The 27,555-nt window shown below is 45.8% G+C and overlaps 1 protein-coding gene across 15 annotated transcripts in view; it reads left to right on the forward strand.

Annotated features, from left to right (window-relative positions):
• SCAF8 (SR-related CTD associated factor 8) overlaps window positions 1–27,555 on the forward strand; it is a 210,573-nt gene that overhangs the window by 133,386 nt on the left and 49,632 nt on the right. For 2 of the 15 annotated variants that reach the window (XR_006267271.1, XM_043457342.1), the window contains one exon: window positions 13,100–14,226. The exons of the other annotated variants lie outside the window; for them this stretch is intronic. The gene's annotated coding sequence lies outside the window, so the exon portion shown is untranslated. Of the gene's footprint in view, window positions 1–13,099; window positions 14,227–27,555 lie in introns of those variants that run through there. 15 annotated transcript variants of the gene reach the window in all.

The raw sequence follows: 27,555 nt of genomic DNA on the forward strand, positions 1-27,555 counted from the left end.
ATTCTCACCATCCTGACAGACATGCAGTGCTAGGGAGCCCACCTTGCCGTGGACCTGAAACAACCTGTTGTCAGCTCAGCGTCCCTGAAGTCCCCACCCTCACTCCACTCCTTGGTAGGATGCTAGATAGGAAGCAGGATGCCCCCTTAAACTGAATTTTGGGTACACGTGAAATTTTAGTATAAATACATCCTGTGAAATATTTGGGACGTACGTATACTGAACATTACTTCTTGTGTATTTTCATTTGCTGCATTTGACAACCCTACCCCCTCATTCCTTGATATGTATTGATTTGCTGTAAGTCAGGATGTTTCCATATTCTTTCCAGTTTTCCTAAAAGAAATCGTCTCTAGTGTCAGCTTGCCCTGGTGATGGAGCACCAGTGATGGAGCTGGGGTTCATTCAGAACCTTTCTTTGACTGAAATAACACATGAAGAGTGATACTCATGTGTGCAACCCACCCCTACCAACTTCTCTGCTTTTCCTCCCACTCCAGAAATCTTATTGAATATAAATGATAAGGACTGTTAGTAGGAATAACTTTGAGTCCTTTCTGATACTGTTTAAAACAAGGAACCTGCAGATTTGGACTTAATTATTGTAACTCCACCTGAGAAATGACTTAGGTACCTCTCTTAGCTGACTACAGATTTACTGTGAGGTTAAGGATGAGTGGGCTAGAATTTCATGTTAAAAAAAGAGGATTGAGGATTTTATTTTCTTTGAAATAGGAAAAAAAAAAATCTTGGACTCAAAGAGGACCTTTCTGAAGAGTGAGAGACGGCTCAGTAAAAGCCCACCTAACTGCTAGGATGGATGTTGTTGATGCCGAGTCGGCAGCCTCCTTTTTCCATGTAACAAGACAAAACAGGCCTCCGTCTAACCCCACTGGGAGGGCCGTTGAAGTAGCTGAATGAAAAGCTTTCTGAAAACACAGAGGGCCACATAAATGAGAAACGATGATATCTTTTCTCAGTTTATAGTCACCACCAAATGTTCACTTGTTATTTAACTGTAAAAATTGCTTGAGTAATTTAAGAAACAGCAGAGATTTATCAGCGGCCCGAGGCACAGTTGAAATAAACCAAAAACAAAGAATATGACTTAGTGCCCATTGGGATAGTTTTTAAATGTAATTTAAAGTAGTTTTTGAGAATGTAATTGAGTATTGATGTGAATTTTTAAAAAGATAAGAAAAACATCTAATATGCTACCACAGACTATTAAAATGTTGCTCAACTTCATTTCTTCTAAGTGAATAGACATATTTATTTGGGTCCTTTGGTTGCAGCCAAGTGTCTGTCGTTAGCACTCTTTGTGTAATTTGTTTGTCTTTGGCTGTGCTGGGTCATCATCGCTGCATGGGCTTTTCTCTAGCTGCAGCAAGCAGAGGGCACTCTGTTGCGGTGACTTCTCTTGTTGCAGAGCACAGACTCTAGGGCTCACCGGCTTCGGTAGTTGCAGTCCGTGGACTCGGTGGCTCCGAGGCTTGTGGGATATTCCCAGATGCGGAATCAAGCCCGTGTCTCCTGCCCTGACAAGCGGATACTTCACCGCTGAGCCACCGGGGAAGCTCCTGTTGTTAGCAATGCTGAGATCCCTGAAGCGTGGTTACTTTGAGTATAATGCAAACAAAAAAGTGGCCTGTGAACGCCCATCGTGTTACCTGGGACGTCCTGGTTTTATGTCCTTGTCCCCCGTGTCGGGACCCTATTCTGATGCATTGGTGTAAGTCCAGCTACTACTCTGTAAACCTTGGATCACTTTTCTAGAGTGACATTCTGTTAAGCATCCTCAGAGACGTTCCAAGGAGTGAATTATAGAAATTAAAAAAAAAATCAAAATTTGTCCTAATTTCAGAAAGAAGGAAAGCCAGAAGTTTTGACAAAATTTTTGGCAAGCAGATCTTCTCCAGATGATTGGCTCACATGTGCTTTGCTGGCACCGCGAACCCAACCGTGGGTCATCAGTGCAGAGAGAAAGGCTTTGTCCGACTGGGTTCATCTGACAGCCCGGCAGAAGTTTCCTGGCACTTGACCTGCACCTAAAGCATCAACCACCACACGGTCCCTTGTTGGGTTGAAATGCAGTCCTCTCTGGAGGAAACATCCCAGGGAAGAGACTGGACTTATCAAGGGTGGGCTCCACCTCGCAGAGGCAACGCGAGCTGAGGAGCTGATGGTCTGTAGGAGCTGATCGTTAGGTCCATGACAGCTGCTGGAAGGTCAAGAGAGGGACCAAGGTGCCTGGCATGTGCGTGCATGCTCAGTCGTGTCTGACTCTTTTGCGACCCCATGGACTGTAGCCCTTGAGGCTCCTCTGTCCATGGGATTTCCCAGGCAAAGCGGGTTGCCATTTCCTTCTCCAGGGGACCTTCCCGACCTAGGGATCGAACCTGTGTCTCTTGCGTCTCCTGTGTTGGCAGGTGGATTCTTTACCACTGAGCCACCTGGGAAGCCCTGGCCCTGGGCACAGGTGACACAGACCTGCGTTTCCTGCCCTCCTCGCTGCCGTGAGAAGGGTTTACAAACCCATGTTGGCTCCCTTGCCAGGGTTTACAAAGGTTCGCCAAGTTCAAGCAGTCATTGAAGGAAAGGGTAACTAGTTAGGGCAAGGCTGTTCCAAAGAGGCAGGAATATTTTCTCGGAAACTGCCAGAGAGGATGCAGGTGTTTGGATGTGTTTCATGGTGAGTGGTTTGAAAAGTAAGTAGTCATTTCTTTTGAAGATGTAAAGAGACAACTGAATTGCAAACTCATGAAATTGGCCGTCTCAAAACGGACATCATTTTCTTGTTGCGTAATACTTTCTTATAAATAGTTGATAGTCAGGACACTGCTCAGATTGCCCTGGGACCTGTTAGAGTTTTGTTCTTAGTTCTCCTGTCTCCCAGCCAAGCCACTGAGGCGAAGAACACTGAGCCCTGTCCTAACTTTCAATCAGGTTTACCCTGCTTTGTATCCATTATTGTCAACAGGGCTGGTCGAGTGCCGTTGTTCCTCGGGGGCCACAAGAGTTCCTTTACTTTCATAGTTCCCTTACCCATTGTATACAAATGATAAATGTACCTGCAGCTTGGAAGTTTTCTGTGACCTCTTTCTCAGTGTATGTGTGATTGGGGGAAAGGAGGGAGATACTTAAAGAGAAACAGGTGATTTAGGATCAACTTGTGTAAACCCTGATATTTGATTCGTGACTAACACTGGATGGAAGAGGTTATTTCATCTTGAATTATTATTTGTAGAGCAGATCAAGCTTTCCTTCAACACCCATTGTAATTCCAGGGAGGGATCCGTTCCCGGGACAACATTTCAGTTTCCCAAAATGGGATGCTTGATGTTGACAAGAATCTGGCTCTTCAAAGGTCTTAAGAAATCTCGAAGGGCCTTAGACGTCAATCAGGAAGATGGCCCCTGAGTTGATAGGAAGTGGGGTTCACTTTAGGGGAGTTTCTCTCCAGTGGGTTCTCATGCGGATCCAGAGCAGGTGGCATCTGGAGCTCCCCTCATGTAGCCTGACTCATTGGTAGTGCTTAAAATCGTTTCAGCACAAGGCTTTCCAAAGAAAAGCTGTATGCATGAGATCTGTGGCTTTTCAGACTCTGTTCGTGGGGCAGAGGTCTGCAGGGTCCACTCAGGGATGAGGAGAACCTGACTTCTATTCACTTTTCTACTAGTACTGGTTTCTACTAGTCCATCTCACTCGATGGACTCTCATGGCTTGAAAAATAGGAGACGAGTTACAAGCTAACTCCGGCATTCCTTGGCTCTAACATGTCTGGTTTTGGCCGTTCCAGGCCAACCTATAGCATGTTATAATCTGTTGTTTTGCTAAGACCCAGGTGTGAACAACCTTGACCGTAAGGCAGAGGGGTGGCCGTGTGTCTTGGGTGGTGAGTGGGCTCTGGGGACTGCAGTCACCGTTCCCCGTTCAGCCTTTTTCTACTCATCACTGCATACCTGCCTTAGGGGTAAATTATATATGATCATGAGACTTGTAATTTGAGGGTTCGCTGAAATCTGAAATGTGCTGTCAGCATTGTTTGCGGTCTTCTGTGGAAAGGCCCAGGACTCTGGGCAACTGGATGGAATGTGGATGCCATGGGCCCCACACGTTGTGAGATGTGTCCTGAGAGGGTCCGTGTCACACACCCTGGTGTGCACACGAGGGGACTCTGGGTGGGGTCCATGTCAGCTCTCAAGCACTGCAGGTCAAGGGACATTCTTATCCCAGACCCTGGACTTCTGAGGAGTATGATTATGGAAAGCCACGCAGCTTTAAAAAAAAAAATCACCTCCCTTTCTCTTCTGTGATTTCAGATGTGCCCAGGCCAAGACAAACGTTCCTGAGACCATGCTGTGTTTGTAGACAAAGAATGTCTATTAGTGGCTCATTATCTTGGGTCATGTTTGAAAATCTCTGTGAGCTTGTTAAAATAAGACACTGTACCTTCCTGAAAACTGCTATTCTGTTACAAACAAACCAAAAAAACCGACATGCAATTCAAGTCTGGTGTTTCTCCCTGACCTCAGAGCCGTTACTTGAGGCGCTGAGGGGACCCCAGGCCCAGGTGGGTGTGGATGAGGTGTGGACTAGCTGGTGGGGGTCTCAGTGGGTCCTCTCTGCACTGGGGGTTTAAGGGTAACTGTGACCCGAACTGTTGCCTTTCCTGCCGCCTCTGTGTCTGTGGAGGCCCACTTCCTGTCTTACTCATTTTAGGAGCTCGTGAGAGAGAGATTGAAATGAAAACAGACGGATGTAGCTGAGATAACCTATCAAAATAGGGATGAAAGCAGTTTCCAGTTGTTGTTTAGTTGCTAAGTCGTGTCCGACTCTCTGTGACCCCGTGGACTGTAGCCTGCCAGGCTCTTCTGTCCGTGGGATTCTCCAGGCAAGAATACTGGAGTGGGTTGCCATGCCCTCCTGCAGGCCGGTTTCTAGTTATGCCCCTCCAAATGCACATGAGGAGTAAAAGTCTTTTCTTCTTTCTTGAATTTTATTCACTTTTCCTGGCGATGCTTTGAAACAGCCAATTCCTGATTTTAACTGTTAATTTTAGGTCAGGAGATAAAGCATATAGCAAGCGAAGTGAAGTCGCTCAGTCATGTCTGATTCTTTGCAACCCCAGGACTGTAGCCTACCAGCCTCCTCCATCCATGGGATTTGCCAGGCAAGAGTACTGGAGTGGGTCGCCATTGCCTTCTCCAGATAAAGCATATGCATGCATGCAAAGTAAAGACCTGAGGGAGGGCAGCTGAGCCCACTTGAGGGGCAGCCTATGCAGGAAGGCAGACAGGGTCCCGGGCGCGTTCTTTCCAGCTGCCTCTCCCCTCCAGCCTTGGGGCTGGGAGTTGGGTGTGCCTGTCCTGAGAATCTCCATGGTCACCTTTCCTGGGGTCGTATGTTCTGCATCCAAGGAAAGTGAGCGGCTCATCATGTCGTTGACTAAGTCACGTCAGTTCACTGCCAGGAATCCAGTTTGCAAATTAAAACAAAGAAGAAAAGCATCTGCTCAACTAGGTGGCCATCTAGTCTGTCCAATTGTCAGGCAGCTGAGGGCACCAGATTGAATTTGCTTCAAGCAAACTGGATATGTGAAACTTGAAAATTTCTAAAATGGATGATTGTTCACTTTTCAAAAGTTCCTTTGCTCTATAAAAGATGAACAGGAGGATTTCTTTGAACAGCAGCTTCTTCCAGTACTCTAAAAATAAGATGTAATTAAGGTCCCATCTTTCTGGAGCATACGTTATACATAAAGCTGGCATGCCGGTAAAAAATGTTGAAAGTCTTTTAAAATTAACTTTTTCAATTAGTAAAATTTTTTATCGGATGGGTTCAATTTTACTAGTAGATATGTACACATCAATAGTTTTTGCTCTGGACTGAGGGAGGGGAAGAATACATCCTACTAGTTTGAAGATGAAAAAGTTAACAATGAGGGCGGTTGCATCATGTGACCTGCCGCTCATTAATCTCATAGTACCTGTTCTTGGGGAAAAAAGTGTCAAAACCTTTTAACCTTTAAGCTAGCAGGAGCGACATGTCGAGCAAGCTGTTCTGTAAAATTCATAAGCATTTAGCATCAGCCCCCAGCCTCAGGGTTTCCAAGCAGTTGAGCTGATTCCACTGCCAACGGAATGAATGTCCTAGGACGGTTTTATATAAGTTGTCTAGAATGATTAAAGGTTTAGCTGGTAGACATGATACCGCCAGGATGACTGTGTGGAGTTCTTTCCCTTATGTTCACGCAGTCCTTCATTCAATGTTGAACGTCCATTGAGAAGCCCCGAGCCGAGGAGTCGAGTTTTCACAGCAGCAAAGTCAGGCCTTGGCCCTGCTCACCCAGAGCCCGTGCGCCTGGCAGTGTGCCGGGCACCTCTGACAGCCCTTTCTTTTCCTCTTTCTCCTTCCTTGCTTCTTGTGTCTCCTACCCCCTGTCCCAAAGCTCAGGGCGTCAAAGCGCAGACTTGTCACATGTGAGTTGTTAACAGAATTTGTTTTTGTTTTTCTTGTAGTTCAGCAAGGGCATCAGCTTTGACTTGAAATATATAGAAGTCCTGATTCCTTGTTGTTTCTAATTAATTTTTACTGGAGTATAGTAGCTTTACAATGTTGTGTTCGCTTCTGCTGGACAGCAAAGTGAAGTAGAATACATGTCGATTCCTTGTTGGTTTTGCGATTCTCTGTCTGAGTAGGAGTGAGAAAGGTGTGGCGGGGAGAACGTTGGGAGGTGGAGGAAAAAGGAGGCTAATGAGTAGTTGGGCTGTTGGGAGCAGGTGGAGAAGGGAAGGGTCCTGGCTTTGTCTTGGCCAGAGTAGCGCGGAGCACGTGGTAGAATCACTGCTGCCTCCACGAGCGAGGCGAAAGGTAGTGGGCCTTTTCAGTCGATCACAGAGGTGCTCATAGTCCAGACAAGGAGGGAGAAGACAGCGATAAGACCAAGGCTCTGCCAGGGGTGTGGCCCTGGGGGCCTCAGCCAATGGAGAACCTTCCAGGGAGGCAGCTGTCAAGTAGAGTGTTTTTGATCGCTGCCTAAGCACCGTCAGGTGGAGAAGAGTGAAGAGCATTCCACATGGAAGGGATGGCAGACGTCAGCCTGGTTCCCAACACCTGAGCATCGGCGAGCATCTCTGCTCTCCGCCTGTGTCCCTGGGGTTCCCTGAGAACCTGGCTGGCAGAGGGGGGACTCCATGCCCTTCCCACCCCCTCTGCGGCGGACACTTCCAACGCAGTCCCGCACGCCCTCCCCACGGTTAGCCTGGCTGGTGGGCAGGAATCTCCACTTTACAGTTGAAACTCGCCGTAGCTGAGGAACTTGCTCAAGGACTGCATATTCAGTGGAGAGCAGCTTCAGAGCGTCCAGGCCGAGGGTCAGGCTCGAAAGGGCACACTTTAAACCAGGACTCTGAGCCGCCTTGCCATAAATGAGCTCGCTGAGGGGTTCTGCCAGACCCTGGGCCCGGGGACCGTGTGCCTCCCACCCACCAGCTCCCAGGAGGTTGGATTTCAGCAGTGTTTGCAGCAGCTCAGTCCGTCCGTGACGGTGCAGAAGTCTGTGTTATATGTGGATCATTCAGAAGTCTCTGTTATATGTGGATCATTCAGAAGTCTGTGTCATATGTGGATCATTCAGAAGTCTGTGTTATATGTGGGTCATTCATGCCAAGTGGCACAATTTTTCAGGATTTAGTATCTGAGAGACTTGATTTAAATGAACGAGAGACATTGTGGGGTATGCAGGGTATGGAAAGACAGGAAATCTGAGCATTGTCTAGATTTCCAGCCTTTGTGTGCCCATGGGCCAGTGTGAAACCCCTGCGCTTCAGATTTCTAATGTTCAAGATAAGCGTTTTGTGCCCTGCCATTCCCAGGATCTATTTTAGCGCTTGTATTGATATATATGATCCTTTTTTCCATCACATTGGAATTAAGAAGCTTCTTTGGGGAAGCCAAAAAAATTTGTATGCATGGTACATGTGTGGGCATGACACATGAAACAAAACGTGATCTCAGTTTAAGAGAGGAGTCCTGCATATCCCCCATCGTAGAAATGAACTTCCCTAATAGGAAGTCTTTTTATTTTTGTTTCTCTTTTATTTTAATTATCCTTATGCTTGGTTCTTGGGAAGACCTGACTTCGTACTGTTCTAACCTAGTAGGGCATGTGCGGCTCCACACATTTTTAGTAGGTTTTTAACGACAGAACAATAAAACATTTAGCAAATTATGTTAGAACACGTCTGCACACACTGGTCCGTTTAGATCTGTGCCAGCCATCCTGTTCCCATATGGGCCAACCAAGTGGATCAGCTGGACGAGGCAGATGGGGGCCTGGCATCCCTGAATAACTCTGGCACCTTCCCTTCGGCGTGGCAGGGGAGGCTGGCTGAAGCCTGGATCTGAGAGTCGTTTCAAAGGGCCTGGTTTTCTTGGTATTGCTCCATCACCTCCTTATTTAGCCCACTGGTGGTTAATCCATGAGCGTCAGTGCCAGGACAGAGCACTTCCTGGGTAGGTTTTCTGTCCCCTGGTTTCACAATCACGTGCCTCCTCCTTTTGGGGAGAACAGCAGACAGGACGGTGGATTCCAGCGCGCCAGCTTGGCTAATCACTGAGCTGCTCTGATAGCTTTACTAGGGGAGGAAATGAAGGGCTCAGAGCCTCTGTTATAGACACTCCTTCTCGACTGTAATTTATAGAGAAGTGATTCTTCGGGCTGTAGGCAGGTTTCAGCTTGCTGCTGTTCATAGGTCATTTGGAATCCTGTGTGCTAAGTCGCTTTAGTCGTGTCCAACTCTTTTGCAATCCTATGGACTGAAGCCCACCAGGCTCCTCTGTCCATGGGATTCTCCAGGCAAGAATACTGGAGTAGGTTGCCATTTCCTTCTCCAGGGGATCTTCCCAACCCAGGGATCGAATCGGCATCTCCTTAAAGTCTCCTGCATTGGCAGGAGGGTTCTTCACCACTAGCAGCACAGATCGCATTTACTTAAGGAGGAAAAAATGGGAAACAGACCACAGAAGCCTCGACACTGAAGTTGACCTAATTCCTGTTTCTCTGTGCCGTTGGCCCACCTGTGGTCATTTCTGCTTGTCTTTACTGCCCCCATCATTCTGCGACCCTGCATTCATGGAAGCCAGGCCCCTAGTTCCAGAGCCGGGTTTCCGTGAGTAAGAAAGGGTGTGGCTGCTTTGGGAGCCCTGGGCCTCCCTGCAGAGCTGGTCCCTAGGCAGCCTCGTGACCCATGGGCCCTGGTATGGGGTGGCCATTTGCTGTGTGGAGCTCAGGTATGTGGGGGACACAGCCTGTATGAGATATGAGAGGAAAGGCAGGTAATTTGGGGGCGAAGCACACATAAGTTGAAAGTCTCGGCCACTATGTAGCTGTGTCGTCTTTGCGAGCCTATTTCACCTCTTTGAACCTCATTTGCTCGTATGCAATGTGGCATTAATGAGTTTGCCGGGCTGTTTGCACAGATTGAGACCTGGACTTGGACTCACATATCCAAGACCTGGACTCACATATGCAAGACCTCACTTACCTATGTGAGTGACCTGGAACCCGTGGACCCCCACGGGACCCAGTGAGTTCCTGCTGGATGAGGGTCGCCTCCCAGTCAGCTCACTTTCATTGTGCCCATTTATAAAAGACTGCATTTCAAAATTAAGGACAGTTGCAGCAAATGCATCATTTATGGCAGCTTGAGTTGCAGAAGCCCGGGTGGTAAAGAATCTGCCTGCAGTGCAGGAGACCCTGGTTTGATCCCTGGGTCGGGAAGATCCCCTGGAGGAGGGAATGGCAACCCACTCCAGTTCTCTTGCCTGGAGAATCCCATGGACAGAGGACCCTGGCGGGCTATAGTCCATGGGGTCACAAAGAGTCGGACATGACTAATACTACTAGGACTTCTACAGTGACCTTCCAGATATGACTTACACCTCCAGGCACTGCTGCCTCTCAGTTTATTTTTAAAAAAAAATCTTTGCACCATATTCTCTCTCATTGAAAACTATGGGGCTTGGCCTCCTACTCTATGAAATTATAGCCAGTGTTAAGGGCGATCACGCAGCCCACTGGGAACTGTAAAGAGTGATTCCTGAACGAGCAAGAATGCTCCTCACAAAAGCTCTCTATTTAAGGCGTTTGGAGTAAGCCCGCCCGCCTGCAGTGTCTGTTGGTGGCAGGTCTCTGGAGCAGCCGGTGTCTGTCTTTGTGACTAGGTGTTAGATGCAGGAGCTTGTTTGGGATTCGACACGTAAAGATGGGGCTGCATCGCACGCGTAGACACTTCTGCCCAGTGGTCCAGCGGGCACCGCAGCGGTGTGGCCGGGAAATGAGCAGGAACCGGGGAACCACAGATGCCAAGTCTCTGAGTTCTGGCTCTGCTGTTTGCTGGCTGCTTTGTAAATGACACTGGGCAACGTGCTTTTCCCAACCCAGCTGCTTTGTGGAGGCGCTTAGATCTAGTTTGTAGGGTATTCCTTATGAGACAGTCTACAAGGCGTAATTGTAGGAGCAGAAGAGATGAATAATACTAAGTAGTGCATTCATCAGTATTGGCGTTACCAGCCAGAGGTGGCACGTGGAGGAGAAAGGGCTGGTCCTCCTTCCACCCAGTGACTTGGTGACTCACATTTCCGTGTAAAGCCAGGCAGGCCCCTAACCCTCAAACTAGCCACCTCTCATGTCAGCATGGTTCCCCACCACGTGGAGGGGCTTTGGAAACTAAAATGCTCTCCAAACATGAGCTCCGCGGCCATCGTTGGGTCTCTCTGTACCGTTCCTTGATGTTTCCTTTTTCATCTCCACCTTCACCAGTGATAGGTCGGGTTACAGGCTTTTGCAGCGATTCTGTCAGACACTTAGGACCTATGCTAACACATCCCAGAAATCCACGGTCATGAAGATGCTTGCCAGAACACCATAATAAATTTCACTCACTGTTTGTTTACTTCAAGTTCGTTTGTTAAGACAGAAATATTTATTTCTCTTACTTGGCAACAAAGAAACCCAGAAATTCAGTCTGTGTAGATGTATATGCATGTGTTACTAGATCATTCTCATGGGTCCTCACTGGATGATTTGAGTAAATTTGTTGTCTTTTTCCCTTCTGCTTCCCATTGTGGGTCTCTGTGCCTTTTATTCTCCAAATGCTGATTTGCTCTGGACAACAACCCTATTGTGTTACAATCTGGCAAGTCTTACCTAGATGTAAGAAAACGGCTCTGTCCCTTTAGAACTGTAGCTTATTTTCATTGTCGTTTTCTTTCTTGTGTAGCTTTTAAGTCAATGTTTGAAGGATAAACTCACTAGCAAAATATTTAGAATAATCCAATAGATGATATCTTGATGCCAGTTTTGTGCGAATCATTCACACGTATCACAAAGTTGTATCTCCCCTTGTGCCAAAGCCACAGTAGAAAGATGAAAGAAAATTATTGAGCTATTTTTGTCATGCATATGAATGCCATGATGCCTTAATATATTTATATACATATATATTTATAATGTAATAATGACATACTATAACAGTATGAAATGATATAAACAGTTCTTTCAGCATCATCTAAGTTTTACCAGGCACAAAGACACAAAGATCAAATCAAAATTGCTAAATACAGTTTTTCAATTACTGAAGCTTTTCATTCTGTTACTAGTAGCCCTAAATTTCCAAATATTGAAACTAATTTCTGGTTGAACCTAGGACAGCTGTGAAAGTCACAGTAAAATTTCCAGCCCCAATTCGCTATTGTTTTAAAAAGGCGTGGTAAGGTGGTTTGCATGGTGGTTAAAAGCATCAGTTTTAGGGTGAGACTTCCTGTGTCTGGGTCCCATGTCTGCTTCCCAGTGTGGGTATCTTTGTAAGCTTATTTGACATGTTTACTTAACTAGTCCAACTAGTTGAATTTTAGATTAGGTACTATGCTTCTGAGCTTCCCCGGTGGCTCAGTGGTCAAGAACCTGCCTGCCAATGTGGGAGACACTGGAGACAATCCCTGGGTTGGAAAGATCCCAGTCCAGTATTCTTGTATTCTTTTTTTTTTTTTTAATATTTATTTATTTATTTAGCTGCTTCAAATCTTAGTGATGGCACTCAGGCTTAATTGCCCCATAGCATGTCAAATCTTCCTAGAACAGGGATTGAAACTGCGTTCCCCACATTGCAAGGAGGATTCCCCACCACTGGGCCCCCAGGGGAGTCCCACTCCAATATTCTTGCCTGGGAAATCCCGTGGACGGACAGAGGAGCCTGGCAGGTTACAGTCCGTGGGGCCGCCAAGAGTCAGACACGACTGAGCGACTGCAACAATAAGGATGGTCTTACAGAATGCATCCATGCTGTTATGTTTATTAACGTATTTTTCAACTTTTACATAGCTATTTCTTAATTTAAGAAAACCAATAGGTACCAAAAAAAAAAAAAACCACACTTCTTAGATTTTAAGACAGTAAAAGATGTGGAAATGTGTATTTCCAGAATGTTACACCCATCACATCACCATTTAGGAAGACTTTAATTGACTGCAGATGCTAACATATATGTTGAAAACTTCCCTGGTAGTTCATCGGGTTCTCATCACCAATCTAAACCAGGACGATAGGCACCCTAGGCGTAGATATTTTGAAGCCTATCCATTGCCCACAGACTGAAATGGTTCTACCTGGTTCTGCTGCTTAAGGACCTGTGAGGCAAGACCACACGGCCCCACTAAAAATTAGTTGGTGGCTTTCTTCTTAGACTTCATTCATTGAAGTCCTCTTAGTCTACATGTGACAAAACTGAGGCCCAGCAAGTTTAGGTGACGTCGCTAGTTACTGGCAGAATCACGTCTGGAGCTTGGGCATACTGACCTCCGAGACACGGGTCTCTCCTAAACCATTCCCTCACGAGGAGAGAGCTGAACACCCTGGTTCTCCCTGCCTCACTGGAGAAAGACATGGCATTTTAGAGCACAGAAATTCACCAAACATTGAATCATTTGCTGTTTTATTCACTCCATCTCTTCTTTAGGAATTATCTTGGGGAAAAAAAAATAGGAGAAGTTATTCCGTTGACCAGTGATGACCCGTTATTGTTCCTTTTGTCAACAGGCAAGATGATGAATGACGTTCTGGCAGCTTCCCGTGTCCCAGGCCCTGTAGACATAAGTGAGACGAGCTCCAAAGTTCCAATGTGCTCCACATCGGATCTTGTTTAAGGAAGCGTTAAAAGGAACCCACCGTTACCTATTGAAGGCTCTGTGCTCTCAGACCTTGTTTCTGATTGAATCCAGAGGTTGCAAGCATGCCTCCCTGTATTACCTGTTGGAGCAGGTTTAATTTTGTAAATTTTAAACACAAACTCTATGAGTTTCTAGTCCATAATTGTTCTTTTTGAGGATCCACTCAGATGAACAGTATTGCATCTGTAAGAGATATGCACTTCCACAGGACCAGAATTTTTTTTTTTTTGGAATATAAATGGCAACAAACTCCAGCTGTAGCATCATCCCGTACCAGTGATGAGAAGGACAGATTGCAAGGAAACTGTTCAGGGAGAAAATGTCATGTTGTGTTGGAACTACAGATGACTGGAACCATAGCTATAGTAAACTAAGGGTTTTTTGCTTAAACACAACATGCAAAAAACTGTGGTTCTTGACTGGTGGCTTTCATCCATCGTTATTAGTCATCTCCTTGGACATGCAAACGTTGAACGTCTTCAATTTTTATTAAAAAGGAAAAGAGATGCAGCTTTGAGAAAATCCAGGTTCAAAGTAGTCTTCCAGGTATCTCACCCCGGCTTTCGTGTCCTGATCTAATGAACAGCAGGTACCTGGTGGTAGGGGAGAAGCCTAGGGAGAGAGGAAGGAAGGGCGTCATCCCATTGTATTGTAAACATACTTTATAAGTACGTTTTTTAATCATTTCTTATTCAGGCAGAGATTATAAAAGTTTGTTGCAAGTATTCAGACCAGGTTCTGGGTTTTGGAAATTATCAGTGTTCACAATACCTGCAGGGAAGGGGGTGGGGAATGTGGGAAAAAACCCACAAACTCGAATATGAGCACTCTTTACACTTAAAAGAATATTTTTTATCATTCTTTTGTTTGGGCTCTGTCACAAATTAAAGTGCTTGGAATGCTGTATCTGTGGTCTCTTGACATTTAATCAATGAGAACCTAACACTTTCACAGTATGCTGTCACGTTGGACATTCATAATAAAAATTGAAACAGATTTTGGTTGGTAGTCGTTTATTTTGCTTTGTAGCTTAGCAGAGCCATCTTTTGTGGTTCGTCTGCCTATCATCCAAGTGCTTTGTGTAGCTGACATAGATATACATACATAGTTAAGGCCTTTCACTCTTCATTGAATCACTGTTGTTTTCTGTATTTTAACAATCACTCTGTCTTTGTTGAAAGGCTGAGATATTTTTGAATGCCAAGGGGTTTTCGATTAATGCATTCTACAACACGGATTAAAGATAATTCTTGAGGACTCTTAGCTTTCTTCAGTTTCTGATCATACCACATTTTCTATTAAATTCATTATAATATATTTTGATATTTTCTGTTAAATAAGTAGATAGTTGGAGAAGGCTGTGGGACATCCAGCTATGGGCTTTTCAGTCACATCTTTTTGGTTTGATTCTGCCCATGTGCTGTGTGTTAGAGTATATTTTTATGTATTCCATAATATTATAGTAAGAAATTAAGAAACTCCAATGAAACCCAAACACATGAGCCTGTGTAGAAGACTTAGACCTTGCCTGCCGCTTTTATGGCATTTGATGTGGAAATAAGAAAAGATCCCTTTCCTTTTTTTCTTTTGTAACTAAACCTGCAATTGGCAGATATGCCATTCATCTATCTGCCACCCACCATCATTCCCCCAGAAATGAACAGCATGAATTGGGAGATAAACGTGGACATTCTAGTGCATATTTGAGCGAATGATGTTGGAACTCTTCAATTAGGGGAAGGGAAACCTAACAGGAGGTTCTGGGTTCTTTTCAGTGGGTGGGTGGCAGGAGAAAGAGTGGAATAGTGAACCAACTTAAAAATAGGATCATTCCTTTAGACTGAGTTGTGTACAGTGTTCGCACTTAGCTGGAGGTGCACTTCTGTGATCAGGCGTCCATCCAGGACCCAACTGTTAGAAGAATCGTCTTTTCTAAAGTCCCAAGGCACCATAATAAGGTCAGAGGTTGATGCTTTTGTTCCATGGATGAATTAATCCCCTTTTCCGAAGCCTCTACTACCTTCCCTCTTCTGAGCATCTGGACCTGCATCTCTCTTTGTGAATCAGCGTGAATATTTACCAGTCCACACTGCATCCCTGCCTTCAGTCAGCGGCAAAGGAAAGCTTTCAAAAGTCACTGTTCTCTAGGGACCTAAGACATTTTTGAGCTGGTTTTAAAGACAGTATTAGGTGACTTTGACAAACTGAAGCTATTCTGTATTTACACAATTAGAAAGAATCCTTGATGTGGGTTGTTTAGTTATATCAGTATATGCTGGCTTCTCATATGAATTCTAATACTGAGATCTCGTTCAAATGAGACGGGTGGTCTTAAACAATGTCTTTGTGGTTAATAAATTCTTCAGAAAGGGGAAAAAAAACCAAAAACCTAAACGTCTGTTTCAGAATGGTTCCCTGCATAGGAATTACACATAGATGATTACTTATTTTCAAAGCAATCAAGTACACAGATTGTGTACTTGAAGAACACAAGTAGTTGAGAAAGCAGTTGAGTTTGATGGTTTAGAAGAAAGCCTCTCTCTGGTCATTTTTAGTGATTTTCCTAAATCTGTTATTTCTGCATCCATTTGTTAAAATTGGGGAATATTCCACACTATTGTGGATGGCATCAAATCACGTCATTTTTACGGCTGGAGTTTCCCTCGGGGGACCGCTTCACTATGACCAGGAGAGGAGCCTGGTGCAGTGTTTAGACTGGGCATATTTATTGTTTTATAGATTCTCACTGCACTTTCTGGTATCTAGAAATGTTATGTTTACTTCTTTTATTTCTTCAGAGGTATACATCTCTTTCAAACATTTTAAAAAATACTATAGCAAAAGAGTCTACCCGTGGGCTATCAGGAAATAAAATGAGGGGCTTCCCTAAGGGTCCAATGATTAGGACTCCAAGCTTTCACTGCAAGGGTGCAGGTTCAATCCCTGGTTAGAGAACTAGACCCTACAAACTGCACAGTGCAGTCAAAAAAAAAAAGGAAAGAAAAAAATGAAGCTCATTTTCATATTCTGGTGTTATTGCAAAAATAAATTATGTATTTTTTAATCCAAACATATATAAATCAAATCTAAACAGTTTAGGAAAGAAAATTGTAAACTAGAATATATATATATATATATATATGTACACATTTTATTATCTAAACTCTTTATATACAGGCCCACCCAAGTATAATAGTTATATTTTCTAAAAAGATAATATGATACAAATTTTTAAATTCACCATACGATCCACAATCTAGAAGTAAATGTGGCTGAGTCTAACAGCTTGTGTGGCTGGGAAAGAAACTGATAACGCGTTTTAGAATTTTGCTTGGATAGTCATGGGTGGGAAGATTATTACTGAGTAGAAGCAATTGCCCTTCCAAAGATTTTTTAAAAATTGTATGAAGACTGAGCCAAATTCTTATTTTACATCATCTTAAAGGATCCTTCCTGAAGAGTTGCATTAATATTTAAAAGTCCCCCACAAAACATCAAGCAAATGAAAAGCCACAGCAAACAAGACAGTCAGTGGTGGGCACCTCCCTCCTTCCCACCACATCATTCCTCCTTCCATTACAGACAGGAAAAAAACAAGCTAAGAAGAAAGAGGAAGTCATTTTTGCCAGAAAATGTTCATGTTACCGAGAGTTTTGCTGTGCCTCTGTAGACGTAAGCCTGTGTACACACTTCATGGGCCTGGAGGCCAGGGCAGAGAGAACTGGATTCACCCAGACCACAGGAAAGCTAAACTTGCCGAGAGGAGGCCTGGCTGGGCAAGTTCAGGAGGCGCTGGGCAATGAGACAAGCTAGGGTCCTGCCACGAGAGCTGGCGGGGAGATGCCTCCCCAGAAAGTGAGCAGCGGCTCCAAAGATGGAGGCCTTTGCTTGTGTGCTTCGGCCAAGCTGCAGCGGAAGCCCCACCTCCTTCACACTGTCTGACTCCAACTAAGTAGGCTTTTTATTAGAGTGTGATACGTGTGTGTGTGCTCAGGTGCTCAGTCAGGCCCAGCTCTTTTGCAACCCCATGAATGGTAGCCCACCACGTTCCTCTGTCCATGGGATTTCCCAGGCAAGAATACTGGAATGGGTCTCCATTTTCTTCTCCAAGGGATCTTCTTGACCCAGAGATTGAACCTGTATCTCCTGCACTGGCAGGCAGATTCTTTACCACTGATTCTTTACCTGGGAAGCCCAGAATGTTATACATTTGTCTCCAAATACAAATACTCCTTTGTGATCCAATGCATATTTATTCAGTACTCACTAAATGCCCGGAATTGGTTAGTCATCAGAGGTGAAGGGATGAATGAAAACGATGCTTCTGCCCATCACTCAGATCTTCCAATTAGGAAGGAAGGCAGGTGTGCATTGTCTATTAAACAGAAACTGAATGTAAAAGAGGTCCATGTGGGTGGGTTTCACCCAAGAGTTTCCCTAAAAATGGCCATTTTTTCTGTTAGCTCAACTTTCCACTGAAGAAGAAAGAAAAACAGTTTTCTTTTGCTATTTTCTAGCCAGTTTAGTTGTTTAGTTGGTTTTGAGTAAACTAAACAGTTTACTGTTTAGTTGGTTTTGAGAATCTTGGGTTTATATTTGCTTATAACAGTGAGCCATGCCTAGTCAGAAATATAGTGTTTCTAAGGACTTACCTGATTTCTGTGGCCTGGCAGCAAAGTTTGAGATTTTGGTTTGAGACTGAGATTGCACACATAGGTTCTCCAGCTGGAGACTCCTCACAGCAGATCCTCAACACAATCATTCTTTTTCAAAACCCCTAAACTTTTAGCAAAGAAAAGTGCCACCGTCCATGGATGTGGTCATTAAATTCGACCCAAGAAGTGACAGGTTTCAGCTGTCAGTAGACGGAGCGAAAAACTCAAACTACTCTCAATGACTTTGGCTTTACAAAGTGACAAAACTGACTTTACAAAATGACTGGGAAACTATGAATAGAACACGAGAGGCTGTTTCTACATTCAAATTCAGAGTTTCTTGAGAGATCTCTCTTTATTTCCGAAATATATATGTATTTAATGAAAGGAGGACAGGCTATAATGGGAGGGTGGGTGGAATATGTGGAAAGTTATTCTTCACCCACGTTTTCCCTGGAGGGGGTTTGATTTCCCTGGGCCATCTGAGCGGTATACAAACAACACGCCTGGTTTTCCCGGGTCCTTGTCACAGTCAGCAGACACATGGAAGTAAGTTGACTCAAAGTTCTCAGCCTAGTGTTAGCATGCTTAAGAAGATACTATTATTAAAGACAAAAGAGGAAAACAAAACCAACAGAAAATCGGTGAACTGTGGATGCCATCCATCATTAGCTCATGTCTTATCTGAGGCAGAAAAGTGAAAGTATTAGTCACTCATCTCCGACTCTTTTCGACCCCATGGACTGTAACCCACTAGGCGCCCTCTGCCGCCCCCTTCTCTATTTACAGTCCGACTAAAATTCCTCAGGATGCTTAACTGGGCCATCAAAATTTTCAAACTGAGGTTCTGCAAGATGGCATCATAATAAACTCTTTTCCTAGTATAGTAGGGGATTGAGGCTTTTCCAATAAACCTTCTGTTTTTAAGGAATTTGAATGTATTTCTTTTTTTTTTTTTTTAATGTATTTTTTAAATGTGCTGTGTTTAGTTGCTCAGTCGTGTCCAGCTCTTTGTGACCCCATAGCCCACCAGGCTCCTCTGTCCTTGGGGATTCTCCAGGCAAGAATACTTGAGTGGGTTGCCATGCCCTCCTCCAGGGTATCTTCCTACACTTGATCTTAGCCAAAAGGCCGAGAAGCGATCAGGGTATCTTCCTGACTCAGGGATGGCACTCAGGTCTCCCTCACACAAATGCCCTGCTGGCTATAACCCTACAGTCTTTGCTGTTGCAAATGGCCAGCAGAGGGCTCACCTTACGAGTGCTGCCAGCCACAGAGCCTGGTATACGAAGAATCAGCTTCTAACACAAATAGAAAATAACAAAACAGTCACACTCCTAAAAGCAAAAAGGAACCCCCCTTAAAAGAAGAGTTTTACTTAGTGCATTTTTGTTCATTTTGTTCCTTAAACATGGAGTCACTGAACACCAGCATCCCGTTGGAGTTAGCTGTGCTTGCATTAAGGAAGTTTCTTCTCTTATCAAATCTCTTCCTCTGCCTGCAGAGAAGATTGTGTGTGTCCTTATTTTGTGTCTCCTCAGCTACCCTCAGCTCAGTCTGCAGTTTGCTCCATCTTAGTCTTTGCTTGATTTTCACGTGGCTTATTTGGCGAGTACTTGCAGCTGAAGGTGCCTGCACTTTAGGTTCCTCTGGGGAGCTTAAAAAAATTAACTGAGGCCTGCGGCCATTCCCGAGATCTGATTTGTAGGGTGTGCCCTGGGTGCTGGGAGTTTTAAAAAAAGATCCCCAGGGGTTCCTACTGTGTAGACACGTTTGGGAGCTGCTGGGCTACAGGGAAGGAAGGAAAGGATTGGTGAGCCGGAGCCTGAATCCGAGCCCTGACTCCTGCCTGTTGTGTGAGTTGGGGTAAGTTACCTAACCTTGCCCGGCCCTGACTTCCTCGTCTGTAGAGTGGAGATAATCATCCTGGTGATTTTCTCATTTGTGTAGTGAAAATATCATGTACATTACACGATCAGTGACAGCCGCGTGATGTGTTTGGCACAGGAAATGGGGGCTGGCATCATCTCTCCCGAGGGTAAAATAGTGTTTAACCCGTTTCAAAGACAATGAAACACCCTGTGGATGATGGAGAGAGGTTGGCTTAATGAAAGTGAAAATAGGTAGGGTGACAGGCTCGCTGCCCTCACACTTGCCTTTTTTTTTTTTTAACCTCCCACCCCCCACAATTGAATTGTTCATCTGTTGCTAGCTTGTTGGAAAGAATGATATAACCTTATACTCAGAGATAAGGCCATTGTGTTTGTCTGTTTTCCCAGGATGGGGTGAGTCTCCCTAGAGTTTTGTGACTAGGATCTGCCCGGCAGATCAATCCGAGAAAAACTGGGAAGTGAAATGTTTTTGGAAAGGCCAGCTGGACTCCCTGGGTTGGGTGGGCACATTCACTGATTAGAGCTGGTCCCGATGTGATGGGAAGTAAGGGGTGGGTCTGTCATGATGTCCCCGCACCGTGCCTTGTCAGCTCCTCGGTCCTCAGCAAGTTAGATTCTAACCCCTGATTGTAATTTTTAATCTAAGAACTCTCTTCCACTCCTCCAATCTTTATTCACTTCTTTTTTTGTTTTGCCTTCATCTCAAGAAAACAAAAATTAACTTCACTGAGAAAGAAAAGAAGAGCCATGTGAATGTAAGGCCAAGAACCACTACAATATTGTAAAGTAATTAGCCTCCAGTTAAAATAAATAAATTAATTTACCAAAAAAAAAAAAAAAAAGAGCCACAAACACAATGCCTATTGAAATGATCGTGGTTCCTGCATGTAGACCCCAGGGGCCGGGATGGGGGCGGGAAGAGAAAGTCTGTCTTATTTTGCCTCGGGTGGCCCTGGGGCGGTGGTCTTTGTGGAGGGAAGGGAGGTGAGTAGTGTGCATTCCCCCGAGATAGAATCAGAGGAAGATCGAATGCCAGAGCCCAAAGGAGCCTGAACCCCAGGGGTTCCTAGCAGGGAGCAGTCTGAAAGTATACGTGGCATCATAGGCAGATGGAAATGTGTCTTTGATGGGGGCCATGGCTTTCAGCAGATTTGCAAAGAGCTCGGTAGCCCTCCAGTGTGAACCAATTTTACTAATGGGGGAACAGAAACAAAGGAAGCTGTTCAAAGCTCACAGGCCATCACAGTGGGTACAGAACGCAGGTGGCCATGCTTCTCCCCCAGCCCCGCTCCCAGGTTTCACAGCAGGTTTTAAGCATCATCAGGGGGGGGTGTGTTGGGGGGTTGGGGAATGTTTTAGCCACAGGTTCTGCTTGTTCCCCATTTAGTACAGCCCTAGCCAGCACCAACGTGATACCCAATGAGATTCCCGCTTTCCTGTAACTAGGCGCGTAGTGTTCCAAAGGCACTTAAGGAAGAAGTCAGAGCAGTTGGAGCTGCTGAAAACCCCTATCGTTTTAACCCGCAGGAAAGATTCGGTCTGGCTCAGAATTCTAGCAGGAAGCAGGCCTAAAGGAATTCAGACCACAAACTGGGGGAAGTAGGTGTCAGTCTGTCCGGCTCCTGTGGATAAAATAATACCATCGACTAGGGGATTCTAAACAACAGAAATGTATTTCTAACTGTTCAGGGGGCTGGGGAGTCCGAGATTAAGGTGGCGGTAGGTTTGGCGTCTGATCAGGGTCATCTTCTCGCTGAGCCCTCATGTGGGAAAAGGGAGAAGGCAGCTCTCTGGGGTTTCTTGTTCATTCGTAAGGGCTCTGCGCTCACAACCTCATCACCTCCCAAAGGGCCTCCATCACAGTGGGGATTAGGTTTGTTTATTTTTTTAAATGCCAATGTCATTTTAATAGACATAAAGGTGAATTTATTTTTAATTGGAAAATGTGTGTTAGTCACTCAGTTGTGTCCAACTCTTTGCAACCCTGTGGACTGTAGTCCGTCTGGCTCTCCTGTCCATGGAATTTTCCAGGCAAGAATACTGGAGGCGGTTGCCCTTCCCTTCTCCAGGGGATCTTCCTGACCCAGGGATCGAACCTGCATCTTCTGCATTGCAGGCGGATTCTTTACTGCCTGAGCTACCAGGGAAGCCCCAGTTGGAAGATCATTGCTTTACAGTATTGGCTCAACCATAGGTATACATATGTCTCCTCTCTCTTAAACCTCCCTCCCGCCTCCCACCCCATCACACCCCGCCAGGTTGTCACAGAGTGCCGGGTTTGAGCTCCCTGCATCATACAGCAAATTCCCACCAGCTATTAATATAATATATTAACATATAATTGATATAATATAAAAATATATATAATATTATCTATTCTACATATGGTAAAATATATACTTCAATGCTACGCTTTCAATTTGTCCCACCCTCTCCTTCCCCCACTCATATAGTACTGCATTTATATGGTATCTAGAAAGATGGTCTTGATGAACCTACCTACAGGGGGTTAATTTATGAATTTGGGGGGGATCCAAACATGTGGTTGATCACAGTAGCAAAAGCCTACAAGAAAAGGGTGTTTTGTGTTTCCTTTTTCTTTTCTTCGTGTAGTTTCATTTTCATGAGGGCTCCTTAGTCACACAGGTGTGGCAGGATGGAGCGGTCTGACCACTCTCTGTGGGGTTCTGTTAGACCAGATACCAGCAGGGCCACCCGGTTATAGTAAGACTGTGGTTAGAGAGAAAATGTGAGCACACAGCCAGTGCTCCCTTCTTGTGGTCAGAGCTGTAGGTGGGAGGATTTCATGGGATCCAGAGAGTGCCTTGTGGGAAAGGCTTTGAGGGGACCCTGTGCCCCCCAGGAGAGAGTACAGCCTAGTGGTTAGCAATGCAGGCTCCGAAGTCGATTTTGGGCAGGTAGTAAATCCTAGGTCCAACGTGCACTCGTGTTTAACCTCATCTTCCCGTGGGCCTTCGCCTCCCGTCTGTCAAATGGGGACAACTGTGCTTACTTAACGGGACTATTTTGAGGACGAAATGGGAAAATGATTGCAAGTGGATTCTGGGTCTGACAGATCCCATCTGTTTATTCTGCTGAATGTATTCTGCATTGTGAGATTATATTGTCACTTTCAAATTATCTTAAAAACGAACATTTGTAACTCCACTAGGAAGGAATCAGGTCTGACCATTCAAGTTCTAAGTTGATGATGAAAATAGGAGAATCTTGAATGACCGCCTCCTATTTACCTCTTATATCAGCAGCTGTGTCATATGATTAACCTCAAACTTCTTTTTCTTTCTTTTTAATATATTTATTTATTTGGCTACACTGGTTCTTAGATGCGGCATGTGGGATCTAGTTCCCCGATCAGGGATCAAGCCCGAGGCCCCTGCGCTGGGAGCATGGAGTCTTGGCCACTGGACCACCAGGGAAGTCCCTCAAACTTTTCCTGATTTGGTTTTATTTTCCCAAGTCAGGAAAGAATATATTCTCGTTATAAATGATTCTAACCAGTACAGAAGTGTATAAAGACAAAGATGACTAGTTCATATTTTTCTAAAACAGCTACTCATAAACTTTCTGGGTAGACTGGTCTGGCCCAGCCCTCCGTGTGGAAAAGCCTAGAAAATATCTTTGTTGTGCATCGTTTTTACACCTGCCTCCTGACCTAGCCTCCTGTCATGGTTTCCTCGGGACACATGTTTGAGGAGTTTTGCGCTCCGGGAAATAGTATATTGACAGGATTACTTCCTGCTTTAGAAAGTGTCATAGATGCTCCAGCTGTGTTGAACACAGGAAGTGGACTTTGACGGGAAAGGAAGACCCGTGCCCCGGTCGGGACGTGGAAGGAAGGAGCGGGGAGATGCAGAAAGCTCTGGGGCATGGAGAGTCCTCACGGAGGCAGAGAATTTGGTGTTAGGTCGCTGGAGACAGTAGGAGCCGACTGGGAGTGTGGTAATGGGGACCGAGGCCAGGCTGCCCTCAGAGAGCGCTGGGCTGCTGCTAGCACGGCCTGAGCCTTGTGCAGATACGGAAGGGAGCCCCGTTGCCCCGAGGACACACAGCACAGTGAGAGGGAACCGAGCTGGATTTCAGTCCTTGCTCACCCCGTCACAGGTGCTCTTGTGCAGTGTGCAACGTGAGCAACTGTGCCCAGCAGCCCCAGGAGAGATGCAAGAGTTCAGTCATTTCCGCCCCCCACCCCCCTAGTCAGGGAGAACACGGGTAACATTGAAGATCAGGATCCTGTTTGCTCAGGCCCAGGTTGTGGAGGGGATGTGGGAGGGTGGAGAAGGTGCTGGAAAGATGGAGAGGTTGTGGATCTTCCTGTCCAGAATCCAGAGAGCATCCCCTTCAAGCTTCTCCAGGGCTCTGTGGACATTCACGGGCTCTGTCCTTGCCTTCCCAGCTGCCCTCGCACATTCTTCGTGCGTCCAGGCCCTCCTCCCCTCCTCAATCAAAGTCCCGGCGCCCTGGGATCTTGACCTTGGCTGTGAACAGCCACAGAGTGACTTTCCATGGGTGGGGGCAGGAGAGGCTTGTCTGGAGCCTGGCAGAGGGGAACACCGGTCTCAGCTTCCTGATGCCCAGCATCGTGTTGGGGGCCCTCTGGGATGTGACGAGTAAGTGAAGGCAAGGAGCAGAGTTTGGGCCCCCCGCCCCGCCCAGAGCAGCCTTCTCAGCATCTTGTTCAGGGTACACCAGCTGTCAGCTTCCCAGGCTGCCTCTGTCTTCGATGCCTGCCTCCTGTCTGTGTTGTCTCCCCCCTGTCTCTTATGAGGACACGCGTCTTTAGATTTAAAGTCCACCCAGATAATTCAGGATGATCCTATCTAGAAACCCTTAGCTTCCCTACAGCTGCAAAAACCCTTTTTGAAAATAAGGTCCCATTCAAGGGCTTCAGAAGTTAGGACGTGGATGTATCTTTTGGGAGCTACCATTCAACCCACAGCAACCATGAGCCCAAGGCTGCCTTTGGTCCTAATGTATTTTTTGTATTTTCCTTAGGTCGGCCACTGCCTTGACCCTTGCACTGGGTAGAATATGAAATATTCTAGAATATCACTTGAACGGTGCTAGGTCACATTGACTGTGGAATAGAATTCCATAGAAAGGGAGGGTCTAAGCTCAGGCCCAAGAAGTTGGTTTAAGGAAAACCCTAAATCTGTTTTTTTCCCCCTTATCGCCATCCTGGTTCCTAATCCAGACGACCTCCGTCTCTTACCTGAGTTACTACAGTACCTTCCTAACAGGCTTACCCTCCTTCAATTTCCCTCCACACCACCGTCCAAGTAGTGATCCTTCCAAAATGTAAGTCTGACTGTGCAAACACACACACATCACACACGGAGACAACCCGCATGCCCGTTCCCATTGCTCTTAAGAATAAAGCCCAGATCCCTGACCTGTCCTGCACTGGCCTCCTTCCGTCCCCCGACCCCAACCCCGAGCTTAAGCTGCACTGATGTTCCCTGGGTACCATGTTGAGGTTTGGAGGCTCATTTTTATTTTGAAGGCTCCCAGCTTGTATCCCATCAAACATTAAAATGCACCCACGTGCCACATTGCATATTTTGGGGTGCAAAAAATATTTTAAAGGTTTTCATATTTCAAGTAATTTTGAAATGATTGGACTCTGAGTGACTCCTTTGGGTGCATCGAATTTCTCAGCCATCTTCCGGCTGCTTGGGGAGTCTGATCAAGCAAGAGCATCTCAACCTGCACAGTTTTCCAAATACAGTTTAAGATTTAGACTGCTGGGCTAAGGCAGTGGACAGCATGCTTTATTTCATTTGCATTTTATTAGACAGTAATGTCAACTTTGCAGTTTTCCTCACATATTTGGGGGGACAGTATAGTTTTTCAGGCCTCACCCCTTTCTCTATCGCCCCTCCCCACCTCTCCCTGCCTGGCCTGGCCAACTTCTGCTCCATCTTCAGATCTCACCTTAAATGTTACTCCCCCGCAGGGGGCCCTTCCTAACCCTCCTTCTGGGTCAGTTCCCCCTGTCCCATCATCTCATAGCAGGGAGTGACTTCCCTGTAGAGCACACCCCAGACTTTAATTTCAGGACAGTCTGTGTAACCTGCTCTTCAGAGTTTCTTTCCAGCGCCAGGCAGACGGTGAGTGCCACAGGTCAAAGGCCATGGCTGGCCAGTCGCCCTCCCACCCAGCCCCTACCTTGAATGGTGGCGACTCAGAAAAATTGCTAGCGTTCTTCTCCTTACATGCCCAAACTGTCTGACCACAATCTGAGCATCCCTCTTGCCCTTTTGTTATATTAGAAGAGAATCTGACATTATTCATTACCCTCTGGAGTGACTTAAAACGATCCTGTGTGTGTGCGCTCAGTTGTTCAGTCATGTCTGACTCCTGGCGACCCCATGGACTATAGCTTGTGGCTACAGGCTCCTCCGTCCATGAGATTCCCCAGGCAAGAATACTGGAGCGGGTTGCCATGCCCTCCTCCAGGGGATCTTCCTGCGTCTCTTAACGAGGGATCGAATCCACACTGGCAAGCAGGTTCTTCACCCCTAGCACCACCTGGGAAGCCCCTAAGGGCACACAACTTGAAAGTTCAAACCAGGGAGATGTGTGATCTAGAGATTTATTCAGTCTCAACTGTCTGAACATGGACACTTCTGCAGAGATAGCACAGGTCCCTGGTCGTGGCAGATTCGGCGCCGTCAGCCTGCGCCCCCAGCCCGGGGCTGGCTATCTTCCAGAATTCTCCTTCATCCCCATCAGGCATCTCCTGTGAGCAATCCCGAGAGGCAGGGCGTGGAAGGGACGTGCCTTCTCCATAGTGACTTGTGAGGCATGAGCCCTGTGCTGTCGGGGAGGACTTAGCCCTGGGCCTGGAGCACGGCGAGCCTGTAGACCTCTGCGGCTCTCGGTGCTCTTGGGCAGTCTGTACCGAGACCACGTGAATGTCGGTTTAGTCAGGGAGTGCCTGATGCTCAGTCCCAAACGCACTGGCGTCACTTGGTACCTTGGCCTCTGTGCGGCCCACATAAATGCCAAGAGCCTTGGAAAGCCATCAGAGCTTCTCATTTATAATCTGGATTCTAACCTCATAAAACATTGCTCAGTCATTGGCCAAACTGACTGCTCATTTTGACTGTTTCTAGAAAAAAAGCCAGGCTCTGTAAGTGATGTGGTTAGGTAGCCATTTCATCTTGTTGAAGGTTGAGGGTTCCACTGAGAGCATCTCCCCGGGGTCCTTCTGGGCCCGGCATGCTGGCCCTCCCCTAATAGAAGCTGCGTTCATGTCCTCTGTTTCTCTCTTATCAAGATCCTACTAAGTAAAGAGCTCCACATAAGAGGATAAAAAGCTGAAAGAAGCAAATGATTGCTTGTATTTTAGTCAGGGTTTGTAAGTTTAGATGGTCAAATTTATATAGCCTGGTGATGGAAAGTTTTTTTTTTTTTTATTTTTCAGTATTAAAAACGCTCTATGTTATGGTGAGGCTATGTAAATAGTCTTTAAAACTATGGCCCTATTAATCTTACAAGTGTTAGTTATAGGTCAAACAATGGAAAATGTATAAATGTAAAAACAAACAAAAATCTCACGTGTTCCCCTGGAGAGAGTGATCTTATCCTGGAAATGTTGGGAAGAGCAGCAGGGAGCTTGTGAAGGCAAGATGAAGTCAGTGATTGAATGTTGTCGTTCCGTCCCCCAGTGGCCTCCAACTCTTTGCGGCCCCATGGACCGCAGCACTCCAGGCTTCCCTGTCCTTACCTGTCTCCCAGAGTTTGCTCAAACTCAT

The sequence above is a fragment of the Cervus canadensis genome, chromosome 33 (genome assembly GCF_019320065.1).
Source record: "Cervus canadensis isolate Bull #8, Minnesota chromosome 33, ASM1932006v1, whole genome shotgun sequence".
NCBI classification, from domain to species: domain Eukaryota; kingdom Metazoa; phylum Chordata; class Mammalia; order Artiodactyla; family Cervidae; genus Cervus; species Cervus canadensis.